Below are 12,716 nucleotides of genomic sequence, written 5' to 3' on the forward strand. Positions count from 1 at the left end.
GATTTCTTCCCTTCTCTTCATCGCCGGTTTAACAACTTTTTCTTTACGTGCTGATTATCCACCTCCGTCATATATATTTTATTCGTTCTACTTTTAGAAATTCAATGCTACAAGAATTAAAATTGTCTAAAAGGTTTTCCTCTTATTGAACAGAATTATTATCACTTATTCACTGTCGTAAATTTGTAGCATAATGTAGGAAATATTTTCATTACACTACGTAAAGATAACATTATTACACATTTACTGTAGATATATTGATTTTTTTGATAATACATAATTTAATATGAAATATTAAATTACATTATATTAATTATATTGAAGGATAATTACACATACTAATAATTAAACTGCTTTCTTAAATGGCTTTTGAAATTATTTTTTTATTGAGTTTATATTTTATTTATTAGTTAATTATTTTATTTATTGTGTTTATTACTTTTCAATAACGATCATGTACCTAAAGACAATTCTGTAATCATTCAAAATTATTGCTAAAGATCAACTTAGTAGCAATTATTTTTAAATCAGAAAATATATTCTTACTAGTAAATTTATTTAGTTCATACGCCTGAAAATATCTCCAACACATATTAAAATCCTTTTTTCCTGATTATTGCCTTCTACAGAGAATCATCTGACATAATTATTACTTTTTTTTAATACGTATCTGATAAATGTAGACACTCAATGAAGGTTATATACATTTTGAAGGCTTTTAAACGTTTGAAAAAAATTCCATGGGTAAAAAAATAATTTTTTTTAAAATTTTGAAATTTTAAAAATAAATATGCTTATGAATAAAAAAAATAAATATAAATAAAAAAATAAATTTTTATTTATAAATAAATATGCTTATGTTAGGAATTAAATCTATTAGTGGGGAATTTGTCCACACAGAGATCTCTAGTTAGTTATATAAAAAATTTCAACTGGCTGTTAGGTTGAGTTAATTTGGTAACAACCTCTGTTTTAATACGAAGACAAAAGGCTATCAGTTCGCCTTTGAGTCTGTTTTTAAAAAGTTACGTTGTAAATAGACAATTTATTGATTCAAGGATAGTTTTAGATGTACACTAAATAGACAACAAGCTTTCCTCTAGAAATTATTTTTCCCCCGTTTGTTAAATTGATGATACATTTTTTTCTAGTAACAAGAATTTTAAAAATTGTGTTCCATTAGTACGCAAATTAATTATTAAAAGAAATTTTAATTCTGTAATCTCGATTTCTTGCCCCGCAAAGAACAAATTCAGGATTGTTTGTATTGTTTGGATCAAGGATAATCTGCCTAATTTCAAAATTCTAGGACGTTAAGAATTAATGTACTAACTGTAGCCAAATGTGTAGAATCACACATATTTGTCGAGTGTGGATACTCAAGCCGAGTGGATGTGCTATTATAGCTCTGCGATAATTTCCGTTTTGATTGGTTTTTTGGCTTTTTTTTACTGGACACGTAGTGAGGTTTTATAGGCAAAAGGATACTGGATACGCACATAAAGTTCCAAGAGTTTTGGTTCACGGATTATACTGTTTTGAGTGTTTTTTTAGTTATAGTGATATTCGCCCATAAGAGGCTGTGTATAACCTAGAAGTTTGTGAGTGAAATATTCTAAGTCGAATAGACACGGATTAACAAGACTTCTACGTCACAGGACAAAGTTGTTAACAAGTGTAAGTAGCCAAGGACTTAGTATCCAAGTTTTTATTTAGTAGGGGGTAATTCCTTTCCCCTTATCTCCTTCCTTATCTGTTTAATCTCAAAATCCCCCCCCCACACCTAACCGATCCGGATCCTTTTCCTCCTGTTGACTTTCAACCCCCGCCCGAATCTTTCACCAAAATTTTGGGTTAATACATTCATAAACCACCATTTTTTTTTTTGGCTTATACATTTTCCCGACCACCCTAAACCCCCCGGGGCTCCCTCAGTACCTCAGGATCCCCCCCTTTGTAGGGTGTCAGATAACTCGGGATTTGGCGTAGACTACGGTTTGAGTATTAATAAGAGCACCAGGAAGATAACCATGGAGAAAGAGAACGAGTTAAGTTCCCAGGAGAGAACAGGACTCCCGGCGACCCCACCGGCTGGGATTTCCAGACTTCCCCTGACTAGATTAACACAGCGGCGTGTAGCAGATGTGAAGGGTAAGAAGAGAGTATTGCAAGTGTCGTCGTCAGATGAGGAAGGAGCCCCGCAGGTTGGTTTAAAGGAGTTGACCGACAGACTTGGCATTACGCTGTTGGCTCTAAAGCAAAATACCGGACCGGAGTTGGCCAAACATATCTCTCAACATGAGCGGGAGCTAGATAAAATTCACAAAGGTCTGAAGCACCTCACAGAAAGTTCTACTTCCCTGAGGCTGATAACACAGAAACGCAGACGGAACTGGCAAAAGATCAAGATATTAGTGGACTACTCGCAGGCGAGTTGACTTATGAGGCGTTTCTGGAGATTCTCCCGCGACGATAACCGATTGAATATTTAAATAGAGTAACCCGGTTCGAGGACCAATCCAAGATTGATGGTGACATCTTCCACTTTGCAGACCTTTCTTGAGATGGGCAAGGTTCAACCACATATAACCCGGTCAATATACTTCGTGACAATTCGTCGTTTGATAGGAGAGGACTCGGATTCTCCGCAGCAATGCAGATATAAAATCTATTATAACCTGATCGACGGTGATAGGAAGTCTTTGAATAATATTTTTAAATCACTCAGGCGTGTATTGGAGAAGTTTAAGAATCCGGTTTTCGTTTTTCCTGGTGGACCATTTGAAGTACTCGTCAGGAAGTCGAGGTCTGCCTCTTCTAGACGGTCCACACCAGCAGTAGAGGAAAGCCGGGTGGTTGTGGTGCGAGCACATGGTAGGTCCTACACAAACCTACTCAAGACAATTAAGTCCGTTGTCTAACAGGGTAAAGTGGGGGAACTACTGTCGTTACGTAAAGGCAAGAATGAGGAGTTACAAGTGCGTATTAAAGGGGCGGAGAATGGGAAACAATTTACAGCTGTTCTACGTGACAAGGCAGCCGACCTACAAGTAGACCTGAGGACACGCGAAGATAGGAAGGCTGCTGTCCACATCAAAGACATCGATGTGGACACAAGTGAACAAGAAGTCAGAAAGGCTGTAGCTAGACTGATGGGTGTTACTGAAGAGTTTCGCTTCACTTCGGTGCGGAAGGCATTTGGCGACACACAGAGTGTCACAATTGTAATGACCTACAGGGCTGCCAATATCTTGATTAAGAATCGAATACATATAGAGTGGGTCCATTGTCGGGCATGCATACGAGAAGAGAATAACAGGTGTTACCGTTGCTGGAGTATTGGGTACAGGAGTGCTGAGTGTCGGGGGCCCGACAAAACTGAGCTTTGTTACAACTGTAGCTGAAAAGGACACTAGATAAGAGTTGTCGAGAGTCGAAATTATGTCTAAATAGTGGGAGTAGAGATCACCATACCGTAGGTGTGACGTGCGGCCCTGCTCGCAATGCTTAGGATAATATTATCCAACGCAAATCGCAGTATACTCTCTCACGATCTGGTGCGAGAGGTGACTGGAGGTCCCTGCGTAGATTTTTAATTACTACAGAGCTGAATAGACATATGGCAGCCAGGATTGGTTGGTATACCGATGTGAAGAGCGACGTTGTGGTACAGAACGTCACTGGCAGATTGGGATGCCAGCTTTTTGTTAGAGGTCCAGAACTGATTGCCCTCGAGTTGTTGAGTGCAGTACTCATTGGTGTTTCATCAGCCCAAATTGTGACTTAGTCGAGTTTGAAGAACATATGATTAACTTACACGAGGTGCTAGCAGACCTAATTCAAATGACAGGGATGTTTTGTATCAATGACCAAACGCCCACTTACGAGGCAAGAGGCCATGCTTCTGCACTGGATCTGATAATTCTTGATGGGGACTGGGACCATAATAGATATCACTGGAGAGTCATAAGTGAGGAGACTGCAAAAGACCACCTGGCCACACTTTTGGAGATAGACGATTTATTGTCTCATACGGCCAATATCCAGAAAACAATTGAAAATGTTTATATAATTACAGTTTATTAGTATAAAGTAAGACAAATCAATAATAACAATAATGACTGCAATAAAAATAATAATAAACGACAATAATAAACAACTCACAATAATAATGACAAAAGCAAACAATAATAATATAAATATCAATAATAAACAAATAATAATCATAGTAATCACAACCACAACAATAATAATAACAGACAGTGATTACATGCAAAAAACAGTTTAACGTAATCGTCAGGATTTATTTACAGGTAGTTAAATATAATTCAGTCCTATTGACAGAAGACATTAACATTACCGCGAGTCTTATCCCTTTTAACCACTACTCTTGTATTACCAACAATAGTACAATAAGTACGACAAGTGTAAAGTTCTTTCACCTGCAAATATCTTAGCTGTTTACAAATAAAACCCTAACAATTTATGAATGAAATTTAGTACATTATCTCTTTCACTTGTAGTCTAACACTAACTCACCGAACCATTCTTGTTTTCATGTACTGTTTACAATGGAATTACTTGTGACGCAATCTTAATCGCGTCGAACGTGTACGCCTGGAAATTCGCTTCTTCACTCCTCGCAGAATACTCTCGCTTCAAATTTGCATAACTCCTCACTTAGAACTCTATCTTTTCATTCTCTCGCAGACTCTCTTCGCAGAGTCAAATCTCGCAAAACTAATTGTTAAGTGGTCTTTTCCGGGGTATTTATACTCCTATTCTCTACCTGCAAGACCAGACCTCAGTTGAGCATGAGAACGATCGACCGAGCCCTTTCATTTCCATGCATTACTAACCTTTTCTTTCTTTTTCCTGTTTTAGCCTCCGGTAACTACCGTTTAGATATTTCTTCAGAGGATGAATGAGGATGATATGTATGAGTGTAAATGAAGTGTAGTCTTGCACATTCTCAGTTCGACCTTTCCTGAGATGTGTGGTTAATTAAAAACCCAACCACCAAAGAACACCGGTATCCACGATCTAGTATTCAAATCCGTGCAAAAATAAGTGGCTTTACTAGGACTTGAACGCTGGAATTCTCGACTTCCAAATCAGCTGATTTGGGAAGACGCGTTCACCACTAGACCAACCCGGTGGGTTATGCATTACTAACCTGGGTCCGGTAACTCTTCTCACGGAACAGCATCTTTTTAGGTTGATAGCTGGCAGTATTACAAAAGAATGATTGTTAAACGGATATGTTACCTTTACTATAAAGGTTTCTTTTAGCCCCTTTCTGGTTTCCTTCTATTATTATATTTTCTACTTTCAGCGGAAAGTAGAAAACCAGAAGTAGTAGACCGGTATAACGGACCCGAGTAACGACTCGGGTCCGTTATACCGGTCTTCTATATTTATATATATATATTCAATAGTTTGTATTTGATATATATATAAAATATCTTTAAATATAAATATATATCCCAATATTTTTTTTCTTACATAATTAAGCGGTAAGCAAAGAACTGATAACGATCTGAGGAAGTAATTAAGATTAAAACGAGTGAAAATAAATACTAATTATTTTACTTTTAGGTTTTATTTCTAAATAAAAAAAAAACAACACATTTTTTTAAGCTATAGTTTTATTTTATATTAATTATATAATAGTTTTAAAAAATTATTAATATTTTACAACTTTAATGAGATAAAGTTTTAAATGTCAGTATTTAATATAAAGAAGATCAGAGTAATCTCAATATTAAATTACTTGAGAATTTTCGTCGTATTTTCATTTTAGATTCAACTTTTTCATTACTATAAGTAAAACAGAGAAAAGTATTAAATTAAATGTCAGACCCCCTGAAAAATAATCGCTTTCATTTCAAGCAAGTGACTGCTCTGTAGAAATTACATGAGACATAAAGCTGGTACAGGAACATTCCAGATTACATTCAATAATTAAAAATATATTGGTGTACTCCTGAAAGTAAACGAATAACTTACTTCGAAACCAGATAAAAGTAGGCTGATTTATTATTTTTTTTACGTTTCTTCAGTACCTTGCTACTTTTTCCAAGGTACATTCAAATACGTGACATGTGACATGTGACACTTGAATGAAATGTAACCTTGTTTTGTAGCTTCATTTACAAACTTCAGTTTTAAGCCGTGAAATATTAACGAGTGCATATATTAACATTTGACTTGTTTAACTTCAGTTAATGCAGCTAACCAACTGACTTCATGATTATTTGAGTTTGTGGAATGATATAATTTGAAAAAGCGTTTTCCCTTTAAGATTCAACCTCCATTATGGAATGGTGGGATATGGAGTACAAGCATAAACAATCAATATTTAGGGTAAATTTACTTATAAGGTAGTGTGAACTCTGTTCTATGCTGCAGAATAAAGTCAAGTGAAACAACTAGTGAGGTGTCTATAAGTGTTAGAACGCTGCAGATAAGACTATTGAAGACGTTGAAAATTCATATCAAATTTCAGTATCAGGTTCAGGCTAATTTTTAAATATTGTACAAAATGAAGTTCTTTTTTTTGGGGGCAAAAGACGCATCGACGTTATCATCGCCCGAAGGGCGTTGGTAAGGGTTCCTTCCCATTTTTTTTTTTTTTTTTTTTTTTTTTTTTGTTTTAACGTTGATAATACTCGAATGTACATTAAAGTGACTAAAAGTGAGGAATATTTGCCACTTAGTCATTTGTCTCAGGCAAATTTTCAGGAAAAGAATATATATTGGCTTAGCACCAAATATTTTAGTTTCTATTTTATTTTTTTTTTTAGTGTATTCGAGGATTCTCTTAACTAGAAAGAAATTATATATAAGTAGTTTTGTTAGTGTATGGCCCCGACTCATTCAAGGTAATTTTATGATTTAACTATTTCACTTTTTTTACATTTTCGAAGTAATGTTGTTTTGCTCAGAATGAAAAAATAGGATAGAATTTGGTCGGCTACAGCAATTAATCGTAGTATTTAGAAAGACGTAATGTTTAAAAATGTTATATAAAGTTATGGAAATTCAACGGTTTTCTTGAACTATTTTTATTTCACACCAAAAAAAAAAGTAATTTTAACCTATGATGTTGAGAAAAATATGTCGTTAGTATTAACAATAATTAATATTTTATTAATTATTGTGCAATTTCTTCTTTTTCTGACTAAAAATAGATTTTTAATTTTCTACTCGTATAAAAAATGATTATATTAATATTAAATTTTATCTAATAAAACCGAAAGAAAGAGCAAGATAAATATTATGTACGACCAAAAGGTCTTACATACTGCGTTTCCGTATACCTATTCGTACGTGTCCAAATTTTATACAGTTAATAAAATTATTATCAGCCACTAAAAAAAAATATCAGAAACAGTAACTTCTTTTGTTATTAGTATTCTTGCTGTAAACCTAATTAACTCTCCACCCGTAATAGCTGAGTTTAGGCCGCCACACAGATAAACTGACACCGATTCATGACCTTAAGGAAATTTTCTTTTTTATAAAACATGTGTAGCACGGGTAAAAATATGCTAAAAAGAAATAAAAGGTATAAAGTTTTAATACTTAAAACACAAATTTTTATTACTTTATTATCCATCTCTTTTCATTAAACCAACCGGTTATGAAATTTCAGCCGTTAAAGATTCACAATTTAAAATCGTTACCGCTTTGTTGCGTTTTTTCTTGTACGAAGTAAAGGAAGTATTGTGATCACGAAAAATCTTGGTTTTCAGATTTCAACGGAAATATCCATTTTGACCATATCTGAATCTATTTTGACTAGTTCCGGCGTGACGTCTGTACGTACGTACGTACGTGTGTATCTTGCATAACTCAAAAATGATTAGCCGTAGGATGTTGAAATTTTGGATTTAGGACTGTTATAACATCTAGTTGTGCACTTCCAGTTTGAATACAATCGATTGAATTAAAAGTATCCAAAAAAATCCAAAATCCAAATATTTTTTGGTTTTGTACTTTTTCTTAACTGCGGTAGTAAGACCTCATTGAGAGATTTTGATATAAGTGTTACTTTTTTCAGTGGTTCCAGAGTAATAGTCAAATGAAAGTTTAATTAATGAAATATTTGGATCTTAGAAGGAAAAGGCACATCGGTTCGAATCAGACTTCTCCTTTTTTTTTAACTTTTTTTTATTAAAATATATATATTTAATAACCTCTGATTGTAAAAAAAGAAAATACGATAAATAATATTTCAATAATAACAACAAAAAAAAAAAACTGAAATAATCAGAAGTTATTAATGAATAAAACTTTATGTACTTTTCAGTTTAAAAAAATGTGTATATGTAATTTAAAAGGTGTACAAGGAATTCATGTGGTGCCTACATCAGACTTTTTAGAATTAAAATTTAAACATACGAAGTTACGTTTAATGCATATAAATACTCGTTCTGTAAATACTTGGTTTGTTTTAAATTTATAAACAAAAGGTGAATTTTTTTTAAATACGTTATTAACACGAAGGAATGTAATATTTATTATTTCAAACATATCCTCTAAATTTCATTTTATTATTTCACCGAAAAAATATTAGTTTTAACATCTTATTCGGAAATTTTTTTAGTGCTGATATTAAAAGATCCCAAATAACATAATCGGTTTTTTTTTAAATTATCCACTTTTCATTAATTTCTTTCTCATTTGATTGGATAATTTTAGCCCCTTTTTTTAATAAAAATTATCTCTTGGATTTTTCTTCAGCAGATAATTTCAATGGAATAAATATCCAGTAAATATAACTCATCATGTTTTCAGAATCATTAGTATTTTTTTTAATGGTTCATAAATTAAATATCCTCCACGTAAAAATCCATAGTCAAAGATTTAGCAACCCACTTTTTAGCGATTTCCTGGTTGTATTAGGGGTCTCCTTCCCTCTTTCTGTAATAATATTAATTCTTTTTTCTAATACTTTTATCAATAATTTTTTTCAATTAAACAAATATTTTTTTTTTATAATTAGTATCCATTTGAGCATCATCTTCTTTTGTATGTGTTTTTTAACTCTTAATTTTATTATTATTCCTTATTCTATCAATATTTATTAAGGTAATTTTTGTAGACAGCAATAAATTGTTTTAACGTGAAATATTTTAGAAATTAAATATCAAAATAAGAAATAATCAGAAAAGATAAATATCAAATACACAACATTTATTTAAATGTTTTGTTACTTTATGAAGATAGGGAAAATTACAGCTTTAAAAAAATGATCAATTGTTTTATCAAATGATTTTTAGAGGATAAAACTATTTAAAGCATTTTAAAGTCATCATCAACACTTATAATAATAAATATAAACCGTACACCTATAATTACTCTATCTTAATTTTCTACATACGCGTATTTATTCTTTCCTTTGTTCTGTATAATGGTGAAAAAATTCGTCTATATTTGTTTATTCCAATCAGGGATATAGGAATGGTCAAATATCAATCACAAGCAACAAAATAGTTGGGTCTACTAAAGTTTTATTAATGTAAATTGAATTGGCAACTATAAATTAATTATTTTTTTAAAACTATTCGTAAAGTTTTAGCTTTAAAAAATTGTTTATAAAATATTTTCCTATAAGTCTGTCTTCATGAAAATTTCATTCGGTCACGAATCAACAAAAATAAAACAGTTCCCTGTGTATTATTTTGACCGAAGCTCTTTCACAAAAACTTCTTTTACTTGAAACTAATTTTCTTAATTAAAGAAAACAGACTATATTAAGGTTGCAACTATATTTTCTTAAGTGTTTAAATAAACTTATAGAAATAGAAAAAAAAGAAATCCAAAATTATTTAAAAAGACGTTTAAATCAGATAAATGTAGATTATACTTCTGCGGGGAAAAAAATGTATATAAATCACATCCTAGTTTATTATGTATACATCAACCTATATATAATGCGATATCGATAACTTAATTCCAGTTTTATCATCTAAAGCGCATCTAATTTAAGAATCCTTTCATTTATTTATATTTCTTTTATACTAAATATTGGTCATCAATTGATTTTATTCTTCAAATAAAAATGAGTTTCTGATTAGCGACAGTAAGAATTTGTTATAGTTAGATAGAAAATCCATACCAGACGAACTCAAATAAAATTTTCTTCTTTATTTTATTTCATTAACTTATATTTACTAGATATAATGGTTTTAATAAGTGCATATGCGCTATCCTAAGAGTATGTAACGACCGACTTCAACATAAAATAAAAATATTACAAAATAATAACTTTTTTATTTATTTTTTTTTTTTTAATATAAATAAATATTTTTAATTTCTTTCTGCTATACCGGCTGATTCTTAATTTTTTTATAAACCTATTCTCTTTCCTAGCACGAGAGGGATTGGGTATTAAGAATAATCGATTCCCACTGACAAATTTTATCGATGAGGAAATTATTATTTTATTAAACTTTTTGTAACTAAAATTTGAATTCAAAATACAGTAGTTTTATTTCTTATGAAAAGAACAATGAACTCTTAACTGATAAATCTATTTGAGTTCAATAATTATTATAGTAAGATACAGATATTATCTGTCCAAGTTAAAAAATAAATATGGAGTGAATAAAATTTTCAAAAATATAACCGAGTTTCATCATGTTTGAAAATTCTACTTGAATTATTGGAAGACACTCCGGTTATTTCGAGAGATTGAAGCTACTAACTCTATTCCGATCTCTTAAAAGTGTTATATAACAGAAACTAATGCATACTATTCTTCTTTTTTTCTTAAAAATAGGAACATTTTTCTGAATTTGGATCGATGCAATATATTTATAATAGTAAGAATTTGTCCTATAATACTATTTATAATAGTATTCTATCTTCGTATGATACAAGAAATATCTAGTATCACCCGTCAAACTGTATCAGTAAAACCACTGTAAAGAGAGAAGAGTGATCCAACAGGTGTCAAGAATAACACATAGAAAAATTATGGAATGAGGATTTAAAAAAAGATGAAAAGAAGTTGATAATTTCATAAGATATTATTTTGAGATAAGAATTCTGTGGTATTTTACTATATTCAAACAAGAAAAAACCGGAATATTAAATAATATATGCATCATCAGAATTATTTTTTTGAAAAGTTAAGAAGTAGGATATGAACCGAGTACAATAGGAAAGTGTATAGAATTAAAGGATAAATACGCAAAAAAATTACATTAAAGAATATTAAGAGATGACTGATGACATAGAATATAGTGAATATGTTGAAATTTAGAGATTACTGCATAATACAATGAAGAGTAGAATCGAATCAGTTAAATAACTGATCACAAATCTCAAAAGATGAAACAAAGAAAACTTACAAATTTGTTTTTGGTGTTTAATAAATAAGACTACATTTTAGAAGATTATTTATTTTTCTTTCTAACATTTCTGTATTTCTACGAATCTTTTCATTAATTTTTTTTTTGTGTTTACTCCTTGCTAAAAAATATACTGAAAATCAATCACAACACAGGTAGAATATGATAAAATATGAAAGGCCAACTTAACAAAATAATTTAGCTGAGTTTATCTAAATAAAACGTGTTTTATTATAATAACAATTATTATTTATTTCTTAAGCGATTATATTTTTGTTACTAGTGTTTTTAAATCGTAAATATTTCTATAAAATTCAATCGATCAAGTACAATTGGCATGTGATCAAAACGTTTTGGCATGTGTAGCTTATTAGTTACACAAATAAGAATAAATTAACAAATAAATCGGAATAAATTCGTATTCGCCATGTTCAAGGTAAATATTTATCGTGAATCAAATAATCATTATTTCAGTCAAAACAATCACAGTTTACTTGCAGTGTAATTATTGACATATCTGTAGTATAATTAGTAATAGCAAACATCAACAGTTCAGTTTAACAACTTAAATAGCTAAACAAATGTTTATCTTCAGAAAATCACTTTTTAATGCCTCATTTCAATATAATCGTATCTCAATTATAGGATTATCGAAAGAAGTACCCATACTAAGACTATTAGCTAATGTTTTTGTAAATTTTTATAGAGTAAACCCGATAAAAATATTAATTAAAATTGAAGTTCTTTCAACTTTAATTAAATGATACCATCGATTACAGTAATGCACTGGTGTGTTCAATGTTATATGTAGGCAAAAAAACAACAATTTTCGCTGTATTTCGAACACAGAGAAAATTGTGTAACTTACTATGGACTATTAATTTTTGCAAATATCCCTAAAAAATCTACATATATTCATACGTTAGGGATAAATTTGGCTATCTCTGAAACAAAAAAAGACCTCTGAAACAGTACTCCGAACCGTAACTTTATCAGATTTTAACTCTTTGAACAAAGGACAAGGTTATCGTTAAGATTAATTTTTAATTTAAGACTTAACTTTAAATTCATCCGCATTTCAGATATAAAATAAATAATTAATATAAAAATCATTAAATAATAGAATCACCCACTTCTATTCGCTGTACTGATCTCACTTTAACAACTGCTTTTTTTTATAATTAAACTGAATTATATTTTATTTACTGTTATTGTATTGTACATTTTTTTTCTTAATACTAAATCGTCGAATGGATGAAAATTTTTCAACTGCGTTGCCATTCACCTTACTTTGTGACGCAATGCGCCAACCTCAATGTAGTCTGCGCGAGAAAATACCTGCTCGCAACGAAT

The 12,716-nt window shown here is 30.9% G+C and overlaps 1 long non-coding RNA gene across 2 annotated transcripts in view; it reads right to left on the reverse strand.

Moving 5' to 3' along the window:
- Positions 1-12,716, reverse strand: part of LOC142318381 (uncharacterized) — a 309,019-nt gene that overhangs the window by 91,807 nt on the left and 204,496 nt on the right. The window lies entirely within an intron of this gene.

This window comes from Lycorma delicatula, chromosome 1, assembly GCF_047948215.1.
Source record: "Lycorma delicatula isolate Av1 chromosome 1, ASM4794821v1, whole genome shotgun sequence".
Taxonomy (NCBI): Eukaryota; Metazoa; Arthropoda; class Insecta; order Hemiptera; family Fulgoridae; genus Lycorma; species Lycorma delicatula.